The sequence below is a fragment of the Amblyomma americanum genome, chromosome 11 (genome assembly GCF_052857255.1).
Source record: "Amblyomma americanum isolate KBUSLIRL-KWMA chromosome 11, ASM5285725v1, whole genome shotgun sequence".
In the NCBI taxonomy this organism is placed as follows: Eukaryota; Metazoa; Arthropoda; class Arachnida; order Ixodida; family Ixodidae; genus Amblyomma; species Amblyomma americanum.
In genome coordinates this window covers 93,621,643-93,638,371 of record NC_135507.1, presented here as the reverse complement: position 1 = coordinate 93,638,371, position 16,729 = coordinate 93,621,643, and the positions used below count along the sequence as shown (strand labels likewise).

At 47.6% G+C, this 16,729-nt stretch overlaps 1 long non-coding RNA gene across 1 annotated transcript in view; it reads right to left on the bottom strand.

Moving 5' to 3' along the window:
- Positions 1-546: 546 nt before the first annotated feature.
- The window catches only part of LOC144110688 (uncharacterized), a 31,465-nt gene continuing 15,282 nt past the window's right edge, over positions 547-16,729 (bottom strand). Inside the window, exons 3-4 of the long non-coding RNA XR_013309900.1 lie at positions 16,065-16,173; positions 547-691 (exon numbers count right to left, since the gene is read on the bottom strand). This is a non-coding gene — a long non-coding RNA (uncharacterized LOC144110688). The remainder of the gene's footprint in view (positions 692-16,064; positions 16,174-16,729) is intronic.

The following is a 16,729-nucleotide window of genomic DNA, read 5'->3' as shown; positions in this document are numbered from 1 at the left end:
TTAGAACAGTGAAAAACATTACAAAAAAAGGTTTTGGAGATGACATATTGGTGCGTTTAAGGACCGCTATCCTCTAGAGGTTGCTGTTGGGGAGAGGGTGAGGTACCACTTGCACGATGTATTTGTTGGATTTTTTTTATAGAGAAAAAGGAATGGGGTGGGCATGATTTTATCGTAGACTGTTTCTTCTTCAGGAGGGTGACCCGTACTTCCCTTTCGTATATGGCATTCTTAAATCCTGTCGACTGTGAGGTGGCGGTGAAGTAGAGCGCGGCGGTAATTGGAGCTGCGTTGTTTCTCATGAAGAGCAAGGAGCCAGGGGGCCATTTTGCGGTTGTATTGAGCCGGCTTCTTGTCGCGTTTCCCTCCTTTGTGCTTGTACTGCGCATTCTGCGCCAACAATTCAATGCTTGAAGCAATGTGATTCAAGTTCATAAATTCCGTCCATGCGAATTAGATGCTCATATATTTTACTTTTTGCAGATAATATTCATTAGATTTCCGCAGTGACAAGACAACATGCAATATGTTCGCAGTATGCACGCTTTGGATTCTTTATTTTGAACCCATATCTCCCTACTCCATTCTTTATGTACACATGAATGCTTTTGGACAACATCTAGGATAAGGCGCGTGCTCAACGAAAGCAGGATAGCACCATGGGTCGCCGTAACCTCGAAGTTTAGGGCACCTAAAAAAGAAGAAAAAAAAATAAAATTGTAAAATATATTCACTTCCTCGTCTCATGAATTCTACCGACTCTGTCGCATATGGCAAGGAGCCTTTATTGCGCCAAATTCCCCTTTTTTTCATGGTAGAAAACTCATAACATGAAGGCTTTAGGGTTAGTTCAATGAAAAAATAGGTCTTAGTTATTGACGCCAGCTGTTTTGCTGACGTATCAGCGCACATTATAAAAAGTACTGAAGTAGTAAAATTGTTTTCAGGCAATGGAGCAGTAATTGTCTGATATTTTGGTGATACCCGAACCGCAACGCAAAGGAAGCGAGAAAGGCGGGAGCGAAATAATAAAGAGAGAAAGAGGAGCTGCACTGGAGGGCGGCGGTTAAATTTCGACAACCTGGGGATGTTTAACGTGCACTGCCATCGCACAGCAGACGCGCGCCATTTGCGTTTCGCCTCCACAGAAACGCGGCCGCTGAGGTCGGGTTCGCACCCAGGTACTTCGGCTCAGTAGCCGCGTCCCCTGACCACTGAGCCAACCCGGCGGGGATTGGTACGTGTTCAGAAAAAGGTTGCTGGCGGACAGGTGAAGACAGAATTCAGTACAAAAAAAAAACTAGAAGCAGTCATCCTATGCTTTCTGCCCTGGCAACTCCTCTTTGCGCTGGAGATAGAAATAAAGAAAGACAAACTTTGTGCAACAATTAGCCTCCCACACATGGTCTCTTAGCCAAGCAGGCCAGCTATTAGGACAAAAATTCCCGGAAGTACGGGGCAGAACGCGGATCCTGCTGTGTTTGTGAATCTGCAGATCGAATGCTGGCATTCTCTATAAACCAGTCTGGAGAAAAACACCCTGGTTGTTCCGTTATAGGCATAGACGTCTTTTAGGTAAGCTGCAAAAAGACAAGCTTCACTTTTAGAACTCAATTAAATCAATCACAGCTCATCGTCACGCAATACCAACATAGGCTACGTTCGTGGTAAATTTTTTTTCGCCGGCTCTACCTGCTTTTTCCACCATTTTCCACCTTCCATACGTCGTTTCGTTGTTCGCATGAAATTACTTCTCACATAGCGAAGCGACAATAGCGATTGTTAAAAGGCCATGAAGCGAACTAATTCGAAATGGGTCATGTGATTCATTGAGCAGGCCGCATGCTTCATGCACATGACCATGCCCGGTATATATCGTGACGAAGACGACGGAGCTGGCAGTGGCGCAAGGCGGAGCACTCGCGCTTCGCAGGCTGCCATTAAATTATCTCTTCACCATCGCTCATCGCCCCTCATTCTTCGGCTCGCCGCCACGTAACATTTAGTGGGGGTGCGACGTCCCATCCAGCTCCTAATCTCCTGGTCATCGTTCTTCGGAGCCCTGTGTCGGCATCCTTCCTTCAACTACAGGTTCCTGGTCCGATCATCCGGCTGTGCCCCAGCCTGCCAGACCCGAACCGACCTCGCAGTTGACCCCTTTTCCAGACCATACGACACGACGAACTGGAACCGACGCCATGACCGACCCGACTTGCCGACCAAACGACTCGAGACGCCGCTCACATGTGACGACACCGTCGTCCTGCACATGACATTCGGCGCGTCCAAGGGCTTTAGGCCGTCGCCTCCTGGCGACCTGCGGCTTGGAAGCTACCTGGATTAGGACTAATTCGCTCATCTCTTTTATCGTGGCGGCCAGCACTACACCATCCTGCCATCTCTGTTGTAACCTCATCTCAAGCCCATCACCACTTCACGCGCATCTTCGTCAATGTCTTTCATTCACGATCCGGACTATCGCTTGGTGGGTACGGATAATGTGACCAAGAGGAAGAGGCTGGCAATGGCGCCGGACGGAGCGCTAAACCTAAACCTTAACGTTAATAACAGAAGCCACGCTGGTCCGCAAGGAAGCAGAACCTGGATTCATCGTTGAAGCTTGGCTATCTTTATCTTTATATCTTTATCTTTATAGCCATGTCTCAGTAAGAAGGTCAGGGGGAAAGGGGGAGAAATAGCGGCGATAGCGGCTGCCGGAAAGAAACACAGGCTTTCTTGGCCGATCCCCCAGTGTGGGTATGTGCCATCTTTTGATAGGTAAAAGCAACAAGAACAACAACAACGGGGCGCTCGCGCTAGGTCAGCGGCCGTTAAGATATCTCATTGCCATCGTTAATCATGGCTAATTGTTCGCCTGGCCGCCACGTAGCAATATACCTGGTGTTTCAGCGAACACTTTCAAAAATTTTCAAAAATTGGCTCTTTGGGGTAAAAATATGGCTTTCTTCAATATAGTATCACCAGTGTTTGTGGGCGCCAGGAAACCAATGAATCGTCTTAAGCAGTAAGCTGGTTAATTAATTTTTAATAACTAACTTTTTAACTAGTAAAGTTAGGTACCTAGTTTCAATTACAATTTGTAGCCGGTCATTAGAAATAGCCATATCCTTTTTCAATTCTCGACCGCAGTGGTGGCCAAGTGCAATAAAGAAAAGAAAGCAGTGGTGGCCAAGTGGTTGAGCATCCGCCTCACAGGCGGGAGATGCGGGGTTCGATCCCCAGTGCCGCCGGGTACCCATAGGTCATACAATGGGTACAAGCTTTACCCGGGTCATGTGCTCCGCTTAATTAGGGTGAAATTCTTGGGAAATGGGTCTTCGACCCCACCTTGAGAAGTCAAACTGCCTTGTGCCATGGCGCTCTTTGGCCATAGATGCCTTTGCGCCAAAAAAAATCCATAATCATCACCTTTGTGAATTTAGAAAACGTGATTGCCCTTGGCGCTGTGGCTCGACAAAATTGGGCTTTTTCGAATAGTCACTTTCACTGGAATGGTTGCTTTGCCTGCATGCTTTCGAAAGCGCATGTATTTTCGAATGATGCAGCCATATTTCTTCGAGCAACAGCGGCGAGGGTAATCTCGTTTTAGAAATTATAAAAACTGATATGGCTATTACTAACGACCGGCCACAAATCACTAATTACAACCAGTTGCTTATCGGTGATAGTTAAGACAATTCACCGCTTTCAAGCGTCCACCCACATTCGTAATGTCATTCCCCAAAAGTCATATTTATACACCAAAAAGCCTAATTTTGAAAATTTTTAAATGTCTTCCTTGAAACGCCTGGTATATATCACCATGATGCGCCGCACACAACACAACTCTATATTAGCCGCCGCGGTGGCTCAGTAGTTACGGCGCTCGGCTGCTGGCCCGAAAGACGCGGCTTTGTTCCCGGCCGCGGCGGTCGAATTTCGATGGAGGCGAAATTCTAGATGCCCGTGTACTGTGCGATGTCTGTGCGCGTTATAGAACAACAGGTGGTCGAAATTTCCGGAGACTTTCACTACGGCGTCCCTCATAGCCTGAGTCGCTTTGGGACGTTTAACCCCCATAAACCAAACAACTCTATACATGACGCTGAAACGTCACATTATACGTGAAGGACACTTCCAATGTTTATATGTTGTTTAGAACATGAAATTTTCGCCACAAAAAGGCACACATATTCACCTATGCTTTGAAATCCAGTTGTGAGTTAAAGGAAGTATGCGGCATGCATGCCAGGTTCTAGTGCTGCCCATGTTCTAAGTCCAGTACAGGCCTTTGTGATAACGGCTACGGAGGTTCTACCATTACTTAAGCAAAACTCATTTTATTGCTTGCGGCATTTAAAGGCGGTTTACTAATAGAATTTGGTTAGAAGTCACTATATGCAAATTTTTTTATTTTACCCTTACAAATGTTCAGTCGAAACACTTCTGAAATATTTGCTCAGAACTGCCGCATATGTGCATCCGCTTACTACTGCGGGCAAAGCAATAATCGATACTTTGGCATATTCTGTTCAGTAACCACTGCATTGCGCGCTCGTCATCAGCGTGCATCATTTCGTTTCGTTCGGTCAGCCGCTTACGCCCCTCTTTCTCCCTATTTCCCCCTGACTTTCTTACTGAGCCATGGCTATGAAGAACTTGCGCTAAAGTTTGCGGTGCCGATTGCAGCGCCATAACACACTGCCTAGCGAGAAAAGCAAGCAGTTTTGGGTAGTACTCTTAGTACTTTTCCGCGCCACCTTCAGGCGCTTATTGACGTTAGCCTCAGCGCTCTGTCGAAGGCGCACGTGCCGTGCGTCAGCTTTCTGGGCTACGCCGAGAGAAGCTAGGCAATGAATGCTGTCAGCCAAACGCGGGTATCTAATCGCGCAGAATGTATTCTCGCGTTCGCAGCGGCCCAAGCGACTGACAAAAGCAGTCTTGAGTCACCGAATGAAACAATTGCAGTGCCACCTTGGCAGCGCAGGTTCCCCATAAAGCCAGCCCAGCTTGAAAGACGGATTCAGGTTCTGCTTCCTTTCTGACCGGCGTGACTTCTGTTAGTAAAGTTTAGGTTTATTGGGGTTTAACGTGCCAGGGCAACTTGGGCTATGAGGGATGGCGCAGTGAAGGGCTCCGGAAATTTCGACCACCTGGGATTCTTTAACTCGCTTTGACACCGCACAGTACACGGGCCTCTAGAATTCCGCCTCCATCGAAATTGGACCGCAGCGGCCGGGATGGAACCCGCGTCTTTCGGGTAAGCAGCAGAGTGCCATAACCACTGAGCCACCATGGCGAGATGAGTTGTTGGGCAAGGTGATTCATTGTAACGTAAAGATTGGTTGCGCAAAAGGGACAATCACATGGAGTAATACGGGCCAAATGTTATTCGGCGCACCTCTGGGGCGGCCGTTGCAATCCAGAAGTGGTGGCGAGTATTGACGACGCACGAGTCGTGAAACAACCCAAGGAAAGCAGCCCGCCGTGGAACATGTCGGCCCATCTCAAGCTACCAGATTTGATGAAAGTAAAGATAAGTGGAAAAGACAGCTTTTCAAGGTTGACGCGTACTTTAAAGCACACGCTGTTTACGACTCAGAAAAAAAGCACTGCTTTTGGGCGCATTAAGCACGCACACTGTACAGACAACGGCAGGAAAAGTAGCCCCGCGATAGCTGAATACATTGACATATAAAAATCTGTGGCAACCCTGATCGAGTATTATGATCCAAAAAGGAATGAAATTGTCGAATGCTAAACATTTTTCAGCCGGTGCCAAGCATAAAGGAAACCAATACATATTCAATGAATATCCGAGGGATAGAGGATAATTACAACATTTAAAGAGATCGGCACTGGATGCTACGGGACCATATTGTTTACAGTGTACATTCGAGTGCATTGTAGAAAGAGCTCTTGTCAGAAAAGTGGCAGAAATAGCAATGCCAGCCGAGGTCGCAGAAATCGATGCAATAAAAAATTGAAGGGGAACTTAAACTCCACCTTAAGGATATGACGCAATAACATTAATGAGTCAATGCCCATATACGTATAGAGTAGAACCCCGCTATAGTAAGCTCGGTTACTGCAACAACCCGGATATAGTAAAGGGTAGCTGTGGTCCCATTTCGCCTTCCATAGACGACTGTACAGTTTTTCTGCTATAGTAACAATTTTTTTGAGCAAACGGTTATAGGAAGAGCGTCTTGCTGAGGCGATGTACTTCCCGCGGAATGAAGACATAGCGGCACGCGCGAATTCTAGTATCTCAAGACGAACACCGAATGCGCTCATAGAGATGGCTTCTCCATTAAATTTTGCAGTCTTGAGGAGAAGCCAACTTTTACAAATCCTTCAGTCCGTGGGGCAAGGAGCGCGCACGGAAAACGCTGGCTATGAACGTAAAAAGAACGCGACGTGGGTCGCTCAAAAAGAAAAGCCAGTAAAAGTGCAGTGAGGATTATAAAATTGAAGAAAGGGGCGTGTGTTCGTAGCACGGCAGCGCGAGGCACGGATAGGCGTGGCGGAACTGCGCAGGCGGTTTGTCCGCGTTTCGCTTTGTAGCGCGCGTTTCTGAACTAATGCCTGCTAAATGACGCTGAAGACGCAGAAAAAGTCGCCGTGATCATAGAACGCTTTGGGTTTCACATGGAATAAAACTCGTTTATTTTTGTAGCCACGTTGCTATCGTGTAGGTGCGGTACTTCCACAAGATATAAACGGTGTCGAAAACGTCATATCATGTGATAACTGAAAATAAATAGTTATCACATAACGGAACAGTAAAAGCAGAATTTAAGGTGATCCTTAGTGTTTTCTTATAATGAAACACTTCGTTCTTATTAAGCAACAGAGAGCAAAGTCAGAGAAAATGACTATTCGAAAAAAGATATTGGCCTGCAGAGCGATACTGCGCGATTTCCTTTTCCCCAAAACCAATTAATATTATTATAATTATGCAGTGCGGCTCAAACCCAGGACCTCTGTGTGCCAGGCGGCACGCAACGCACACGCAACGAAGGGACATTTTCTTTCCGAACATGGTATGTAGTATACGAGGTTATGTAAGTACAGAAGGGTCATTTACAGATTGCTTATAGAGGTCTCAGCTATTGGCTGCGCTCCATCAGTTTGATAGAAGACAACACAGCTAAAAGAGTGACAGAGGTAGACACCGTATCATCGGCGGAAACCAGTCGGGTAGAAAGTCTCTTTGATAATAAATGTCCCTTAGCTGGAGCATCATTCGGCTATAATGACGTGTGGGTGAAACAAGAGGTTCAGCGCTGGGGTCTAGCATGCACGTTTTTCTGAGGCCCAATGAGAAAAATAAAACATGTCATTGTTACATATATTAAGGACCCTAAATTAAATTTTAAAGGAAAGAGGTGTGAAGAAGACGACGCGAATTAACCGAAGAATAAAGAAGAGGAAGAAGAAGCATTCGGTGAGGTGGAGAGAGATGATTGTTGGAGAAGAGAAGAAGACGGCGACAAGGCTTACGTGGACTAACACCGAGGCTATAAAAGGGCGAGTGAGAGCGAGGCACGGGGGGAACAGCAGAGAAGCGGAGGCTCCGGCGGGCCAGGGTCACATCGGCTGGAAGACAGCGACGCCGGCTTCTGCTCCGGTAAGCTCGCATTCTACGGCATCGCATCGTAGACTTCCTGCCCTGCCTGAGCCAGTTCCGGGGAGTCAACAGAGGACGCTACCACCTGCTACGTCCAGGGGTGTCTCCAGCGCTGTTGCAACCCATCCGGGTGGTGCCCCCAAGGCCAACAACACCGGCATCATCTCCACGGGCGCTTGGACCTGGAGCTTATACGACGCAGCCAGCGACGCCGCCACCAAAGCCAACACCGGCATCATCTCCACGGGCGCTTGAACCTGGAGCTTGTACGACGCAGCCAGCGACGCCAGCCCAATCACGTCGGACGCCGCCAGCAACGCCAGCCCAAGCACGCCGAACGCCGCCTCGACGCCGGCTACGGGATCCATACAACGCCGCAGCCGCACCGAACCAACCGTGAGCACGAACGCCGACCGCTAATAGTAGAACGCTAGTAGTAGACGCCGGTAGCAGTGTGCCCGGGTCGTGTGTATTTATAGTCTTCGTGTTTTGTGTTCGTTAGTTTGTCAGTTTTGTGTTCTAGTGGGTGTGTCGCGTAGGGTGTATTAAATGTGCGTTTGTGTGGGTACACATGTCGCCTAATCCATTCTTTCGGTCCGAGTGTTCTCCGGAGAGATCCGGGACAAATATAAGTGGCGAGCCTGTGCCAGGATACATTTCCTTTTTCTTTTTTGCTTTGCCTCAGATTTTTCCGATATCTCGACGACAGAAAGTATGGGTTTGGCAAGAACGTTAGAACTGGCGCTCAAGCTATGGTTAAGCAAGGAAGAGGCGATGCATCTATATGACGAGGAGGCAAGAAGGCAGAGAGAGGAAAGGGCGCAAGCACGCGCAGACGTTCGTGAGGCAGAAGAGCGAGAAGAGAAAAGAGCTCGCGAGGCAGAGAGAAGAGCTCGCGAGGCAGAAGAACAGGAGAAAAGAAGGATAGAACGGGAGAAGAAGTTTATTTTGTGGAAACAGGCGCATGTCGTGGGAGGATATGAGGAGATCACGGACAATTATCAGCGTTCCTTAGCGGGTACAGAATCTCCTAGACCGGCCAGAGTTTGCCCAAGAAAGTTGATGGCTCCTTTCGATGACAAAAGAGATAATTTGGATGCATATCTGCAACGTTTCGAGCGGATAGCTTTGGGGCAAGGCTGGGAGCGCAGTGAATGGGCCACGGCATTGAGCATGTGTTTAGTCGGAGAGGCGCTGAATGTGTTTGGAAGGATGCCTGCTGCTAATTCCATGGACTACGAGAAAGTCAAAAAGGCACTCCTTCAAAGATTCAGGCTCACGGCAGAGGGTTTTCGTGAGAGATTTCGCACCGCGAAACCTGAGTATTCGGAAACCGGTAAGCAGTTTTCCTGCAGAATAACCAACAATTTTGATAGGTGGCTTGATATGTCAAACACAGAAAATAGTTTTGAAGGTGTGCGTGACAAGATGGTCACAGAGCAATTTTTAGCGTGTTGCAGCTCAAAGCTGGCGCTATTCCTGAAAGTTGTGTTCGTTGGAAGAGTTCGCCGACAGTACAGACCAATTCCTCGAGGCTCAAGGGTTAAGAAATTTAGTAAGGCAAAGGAGGAAACCCAAAAGACCCTAGAGACAGATGCGGCAAAATCAAGAGCATATGGCGGTGCGTCTAAGGCGCCACTAAGGTGTTTTCTATGCGGCAAGGTGGGACACCGTGCAGCTGACTGTCGGACTAGTAGCACTGCCCAAAAACACAGGTTGTGCGTCAAGATTGCAAGAGGAGGGGTCATACTCTGGATGAGTGCCGATACAGAACGCAGGACCGAGCTGCATGCGTTGTCAACTCTAGGGTAGAAGTCACGCCACCCGAAGTTCCACAGCTGAAAGGAGAGCAAACGTCGCTGGAAAATGAGGCAGTGAGTGGAACACCGAAGTCGAAAGCAGCAGTGCCAGTGGTGGTTGTGCAGATAGGGGACCGTCCTATATTGGTGCTTAGGGACAGCGGAGCCAACACAGTCTTGATTCGGAAAAGACTGGTGAAGGACGACGATCTCATAGGGGAAGCATCGGTCGTCAATCTGGTAGACAGCACAGTAAGGTACCATCCTGAACCCAGGATTCTAGTGTCCACGCCATATTATACTTGGAAGGTAGTGGCAAAATGCGTAGACCAACCCATCTACTATCTTATCTTGGGGAACATTACGGGTGCAAGAAGTGTCAAAGACCCCGATCCCGAGTGGAGGATGATCGACGTTGAAGAGCATCCAAAGGAGGAGAGGCCTGCGACAGTTCAGACGGGTGCAGTCAGTTTTTCGTGGGCAGTGGAGACAAGAGCTCAAGCGACAGCCCGAGCAACGCAGCGTCTGCTCTCTACTCCTGTTACGATGTGCCTGAGCGTAACACCGGGCGAAATTGCAATTAGGCAAGAAGACCCGAGCTTGAAGACCTGCTTCCAAAGAGTCGGTGAAAAAGTGAAAAGAACGAAGAGTCGTACGTCCTTCGAATATCAATTGGTAAATGGTCTTCTGCACAGGGAATGCATATTTAGTTCAGGAAGGCGGGTCCAACAGCTGGTGTTACCGAGAGATATGCGACAGACCGCGCTACGCTTAGGACATGACGCATTATGGCTGGACACCAGGATTTTCAAAAAAACGGTGTCTAGGATCACCGAGAAGTTCTTTTGGCCGGGTGTTCAGAGTGACGTTAAGCGCTTTGTTCGCTCATGTGATGTGTGCCAGCGCACAGTGCCGAAGGGAAGAGTTGGTCCTGTATCTCTGGGCAAGATGCCAGCCATCGACCTACCATTTCAGCGAGTGGCAGTTGACATTCTGGGGCCAATCTCTCCAGTATCCGCCAAAGGCAATAGATATGTGCTTACTCTGGTTGGCGTGGCCACTCGTTATCCTGACGCCATTCCACTGAGAACTATTGACAGTATCCATGTGACGAAGGGTCTGGTCGAAATGTTTTCGCGTTACGGGTTCCCGAGGGAAATTTTGAGTGACCGGGTCTCGAACTTCACATCTGAACTAATGAAGGAGGTTAACCGCCTTTTGCCAGTAAGGCAGTTACTGACAACGCCTTACCATCCCATGTGTAATGGGCTTGTAGAGCGGTTCAACGGCACCCTCAAAAATATAATCAAGAAAATGTTCCAGGAGAGACCTACTGATTGGGATAGATATCTCCCAGCTCTTTCGCTCGCATACCGCGAAGTACCGCAAACGAGTCTTGGTTTCTCGCCCTTCGAGATGTTGTATGGAAGAACCGTTTGAGGTACACTTACGATACTCGAGGAGCTGTGGGCTAATAAGGAGATTGCATCAGATCTCAAGCCAACGTACACATACGTTCTTGAGTTGCAGGACAAGTTGGAAGAAACATGCAGGCTTGCACATCAAGGCTTGGAAAGGGCGCGCGAACGCTATAAAGGCTACTACGACAAGAGAGCCACTCACAGGAATTTGAACCCGGGGACAAGGTTCTCATCCTGCTACCCACGGATCATAATAAGTTAATGATGCAATGGAAGGGCCCGTATCTTGTGACGCGGAAGAAAATGGATATCGATTATGAGGTGTTGATAGATGGTATTAAGACGGTTTTCGATGGAAATATCTTGAAGAAATATGAAGAAAGAGGCCCCGTACGGCGGTACTGCCCCAGGGCAGCTTGTTCGGTAGTGGCCGTGGAGACAGGCGATGCTGCCGTAGTGTCCACGTGCAGTGGGAAGGAAAAATGCAGGAGGGATGAATTAATGAAGAAGCCCATTTGGAATGAAGACAGAGGATTACAGCTCTACTCCAAATCAAGGGGGAGATGTTTTCGGATGGGCCAGACAAAGCGGAGGCCATATGTTACAAATTAGACTTGTATGGAGATAGAGCTAACTGAACAGCTCTAGGTACCTATGGGATTTATCTTGTTGTTGGTGTTATGTGATTATACAAGGGAATGTGTTGTGGACACGAACATGTTTATTAAGGACTCTACGGACAGCGGCAGTGGTGTGTTAGTGTTCTGAAAACGCAATTTGGTGTGCTGTGTTAGTGGTGTGCGTTTGGTGTGTGCTGGACATCTTCGTTGTGGTGTGTGCTGAGTCCAGAATCGCCACAGAAGATAGTCGGCTGGCTGGATGGCTTGAAGATGAGGATGACGTGGCAGTTTTTCATGGAAAAACTCTTGAGAGAGGGGGCCCTTGTCACATATATTAAGGAGCCTAAATTAAATTTTAAAGGAAAGAAGTGTGAAGAAGACGACGCGAATTAACCGAAGAATAAAGAAGAGGAAGAAGAAGCATTCGGTGAGGTGGAGAGATGATTGGTGGAGAAGCATTCGGTGAAGTAGAGAGAGATGATTGCTGGAGAAGAGAAGAAGACGACAAGGCTTACGTGGTCTAACACCGAGGCTATAAAAGGGCGAGTGAGACCGAAGCACGGGGGGAACAGAAGAGAAGCGGAGGCTCCGGCGGGCCAGGGACACATCGGCTAGAAGAGAGCGACGCCGGCTACTGCTCCCGTAAGCTCGCATTCTACGGCATCGCATCGTGGACTTCCTGCCGTGCCTGAGCCCGTTCCGGGGAGTCAACCGAGGATGCTATCACCTGCTACGGCCAGGGGTGTCTCCAGCGCTGTTGCCACCCATCCGGGTGGTGCCCCGAACGCCAACACCGGCATACCTTCCACGGGTGCTTGGACCGGGAGCTTGTACGACGCAGTCCGCGACGCCAGCCCAAGCACGTCGGACGCCGCCAGCAACGCCAGCCCAAGCACGTCGGACGCCGCCAGCAACGCCAGCCCAAGCACGCCGAACGCCGCCTCGACGCCGGCTACGTGATCCATAAAACGCCGCAGCCGCACCGAACCAACCGTGAGCACGAACGGCGACCGCTAATAGTAGAACGCTAGTAGTAGACGCTTGTAGCAGTGTTCCCGGGTCGTGTGTATTTATAGTCTTTGTGTGTTGTGCTTGTTAGTTTGTTAGTTTTGTGTTCTATTGGGTGTGTCACGTAGGGTGTATTAAATGTGCGTTTGTGTGGGTACACCTGTCGTTTAGTCCATTCTTTCGGTCCGAGTGTTCTCCCGGAGTGATCCGTGACAGTCATGTGGTTCGTAATCAGGTTGAGTGGCCGAAAGGTAACGTACACTGAAGGAATTTAAAATGAAGTCCTTCTTTAGCGTCCTTTGCAGCACATCCCAAAACAAAATTGGATCCTTGCAGTTGATAAAACAATGTTCAATGGTTTCCAGGTACATTGCACAGACGACAGTTACCAGAAGGCACGAAAAAGTTCTTCCTATGGAGCCACGTTTTTAGGAGAGAGAGCTTCAGTGTATAATTTATAGAAAAACGGTCTGGTGCAAGGAGGAAGCGGCATCTTGGCCACGTGCTTTAACACATCATGACACTTGAGGCCAAAGTACACAGAATGATATTATGGTGGCGGAAAGAGCATCGCTATAAAACCTATATATATTCTATTACGCGAAACAGAATACTAGTGCTTCCTGCATAAAGCCTAGTAAACAGGAGTGCTCAGAAAAATTTCAAGAAATCACTGGAATTCTAGTAAACAGGAGTGCTCAGAAAAATTTCAAGAAATCACTGGAATTCTTTTTTTAGCGCAGAAAGACACAACACGAAGAAAAGAACTTGACAGGACACAGCGCTAACAAACAACTCGGTATTTATTACAGGCCCTTCGCTTTTCTGCAGCAGCTGCTTTATTATAGTGTCTTTCTGCGCTGAAAAAATGCACCAACTAGCCAGCAAAAACGCTCCCTTAAGTTGAAGAAACCACTAAGCTTGAAAACAAGGTCAAAAACATAAACCACAAGAATGCTTTAATAATCAGATGGGAACAATCCCGTAAAAAGAAGAAACGCGCAACTGTCTCTCGTACAAGTCAAGTAAGCCCAATTTTCTTGCGCGAACAGGCCTCAAAAGATTATTCCGTTGTGTCGGCTCGGAATATATGCCCTAAGAAAGTCTCAAATATTCGATAAAACGCTAGATATAATGTCAAGCGTAGTGCAAGACCTGGAGTACATAATAAATTATTGTTGCCAGAAAGGTGTTGCAGGCCTCAGCTGGACCAAATATCAAAAGGTTATGTGGGACGAAGCTCTGAGCGTAACGCTGAATGGAAGAACTCGCTCCTTCCAGTGATGTGCACTTCACTTAAATGCATGCAGTGGCACGCCAAGATATTTGGGTATTTGGGGAGCACACATGATCATTCTATTCCTTCATAACGGAACGGCGTTGAGCCCCAAGAACAAAACCACCGGCCGGAACATTTAGAGCGATTCATTAGAGCGCCAAAATCGATGCCCAATTGATCTATTGTAAATACAGTTGCGTCGAGGCTGCGCCTGTCAAGGCACAAAAAGCGAGGTCGTCAGCATATGCAAGCAGTTTGACATTATTACCCAAAACAAAGAAGACCCGGGTTCGAACCCGACTGTGGCGGCCGCGTTTCGATGAAGACGAGACGCAAGAGGCGCCCATGTGCTGTGCAATGTCAGTGCACGCTAAAGAACCCCAGGTGGTCGAAAAATATCCATTGCTGCCTGAAGAATTTCTTCCCTCCCGACTGAGAAGGAGAGCCGAAGGGTAGGATGGAGGTCGCCTTCTTCTCTTGGACAATAAAGTCCTCCACTCACTTCCGGAAACCTCCACTACGGCACCTGTTTATTCCTCTCTCCTTTCGCTCCCTACTTTATCCCTTCCCTTGCGGCGCGGTTCTGGCGGTGGCGAGAAGCGTGAGACATTTACTGAGCTATTTCCTTTCCTCAAAATCAAATTTTACGGATATTACTGTAACACACAACAGCCAAACAAAGCGCCTCCAAATAAATGGCAATAAGCAGCGTGGACATAGCACAGCCTCGCTTCACAAAACAGCGGATTGGCACTGGGTTCGACAAACGACCACAAATATTTTAGAGAGTCGAATAATTGCAATAGCAAAGCTGCACCCGTTTAGCACGTTAGCACCGAGAAGAGAAAACAAGTATGAGTGGCGAACATTGTCAAACGCCTTCGCAAGATCGATCTGAAGCAAAGCAACTGAACATGAAAGCAGAAGCAAGTTTCAAGAATTGTACGCGCAATTGTAGATTGCATTGAATTGAGCGGCCTCCCAAAGAGCACGTCTGGTGAGGGCCAAAGAGAGCCGACATTGCGAGTTGTAGGCGATTTGATAAAACTTGAGCAAAAATTTTGTAATTCACATTTGCCAACGTGAAGGGTCTATAGCGCTCCACTGAGCGCAGTTTTTCTTCATGAGCACTTTTCGGTATTGATACTGCAGGGCTTCGTGTAAGAGAGTGGGAAAGCCTCTACATCAAAACTAATCGTGAAGACCTGCAGCAGGGAAGAGTTAGAAGGGATTTAAATTATTTGTAAAATGCACTCGAAATCCAGCCAGCACCAGGCGTTTTTGACAGAGGTAACTGATCAATTGCTAGTTTAACCTCCTGATAAGTGAAAGTGCCGCTAATTAGTTGCTTTTTACGCAACGAAGTGTCGTAGGTTCAAACGTGTTAGAGGCGCACGAAGTGAACGAGTTGTGGTGTGCACGACGGTAAAGTGTGTTCGGGGTGTGTACTGATGTTAGGCAACGATGACTGGCAAAAAACTTTCTGACGTCAACTGAGGATCACGTGATTAGTGACACGTGACAAGAATGACTTGGAAAAATTTGCCGTCCTAATCTAAGGGTGATGTGACAAGTGTGACATGACAACGATGACTTGAAAAAAAAGTTGCTGACGTTCAAACGGAACTGCTTTCGCATTTATCCAATGCAGCTGACTGCAGTGCTCTCCAATTTTTTAATTTTAAGAAGAAAGAAGTGTGGGATAGTCTGTTCAGTAACCGTTGCGTTGCGCGCGCGTCATCAGTGCGCACCTTTTCGTATCGTGGCGGCAGCCGCTTTCGCCGCTCTCTCTCTCTCCTCTTCCTCTCTCCTCCTCTTTCTTTGTCACGTCAAGCATGACTATAAATCGAGCCTAGCTTGAAAATAAATCTAGGTTCTGCTCTCTCAGGGAGCGGCGTGGCTTTCATGCTTCGGCAAGTCTCTGGGGTGGCGGATACGATTGCGCCTGCAATACGGTAAACCGTTGCGTCTAGCATTTTGATTCATTTCTTAAAGTAGTCATTCTTTTTACTTTCAGAAGTACTCTTCCGCCTCTTTTTCTTCTCTAAAAATTCTGACAACTGAAAATATAAAAAACATTGGAAGTTGAAGACCAGATGATTTGTAGTAGCCGCAGGAACACCATAATATCCTGTCTGGTTTTGAGAATAACAGTGACCGTCACGGCGGCAACAGAAATATAGTACAATTTGGAGGTTGTTTTTTAATTTTTATCTGTTCTAACAAATAACCGTGCTATTAAATGTCTTCCTTGAGGCTAGAAGTATTTTGTGTCTATTATTACACAGGAAATATATGACTTACTTTCTTGGGCGAAGTTTCCCATTATTGCACCTATACATAACGCAAGGTTTCTGTGAAGGCTTCCTTTGTCCATTTGAAAGTGTGGACCCATTTGGTAATTGGCATCCTCCTGCAAAGCCAAATAGAAGAACCACCGATAGGTATCTTAAAGCCTCATTAATATTAATTTTCACATCACTGCGAGGTTCGTACTGTCAGTAAAGCATTTCGTTTGCTGAAAGAGTGCTATTTCAGAGAACCGGATTAGTTATGGGCTTCAAGGGCTCAGTACCTCTCTTCAGATGGTTATGCAAAGTGCTTGTTGTTGCTCCAAGTATCTTTAGCCGAAGTTTTGGTCGTAGCTGTGCAAAGACCAGTGCCTTCTCGGACGATAAAAATGAAATACGCCTCCGTGACGACATGACAGAGTAGGCCCATAAGGCTGCAGTATTGACCGCCCCTCTGCGGATTGTTGCATGTCAAAAGGAATCCTGCAAGTACTTTGGAAATGTATCACCGGAGTCACTCACATAAGAAACACTTGTGTTTGATTCTTCGACAAGGAGAACTGTCTTCGACAACGCAATGGAGGCAGTGTTCTACACGAATTTCGCCGACACTGCCCCAAAAAGTAGCTAGCAGAGGGGTGACATAGAAAGCTTGAGGGCATTGTAACTAATGCCCAG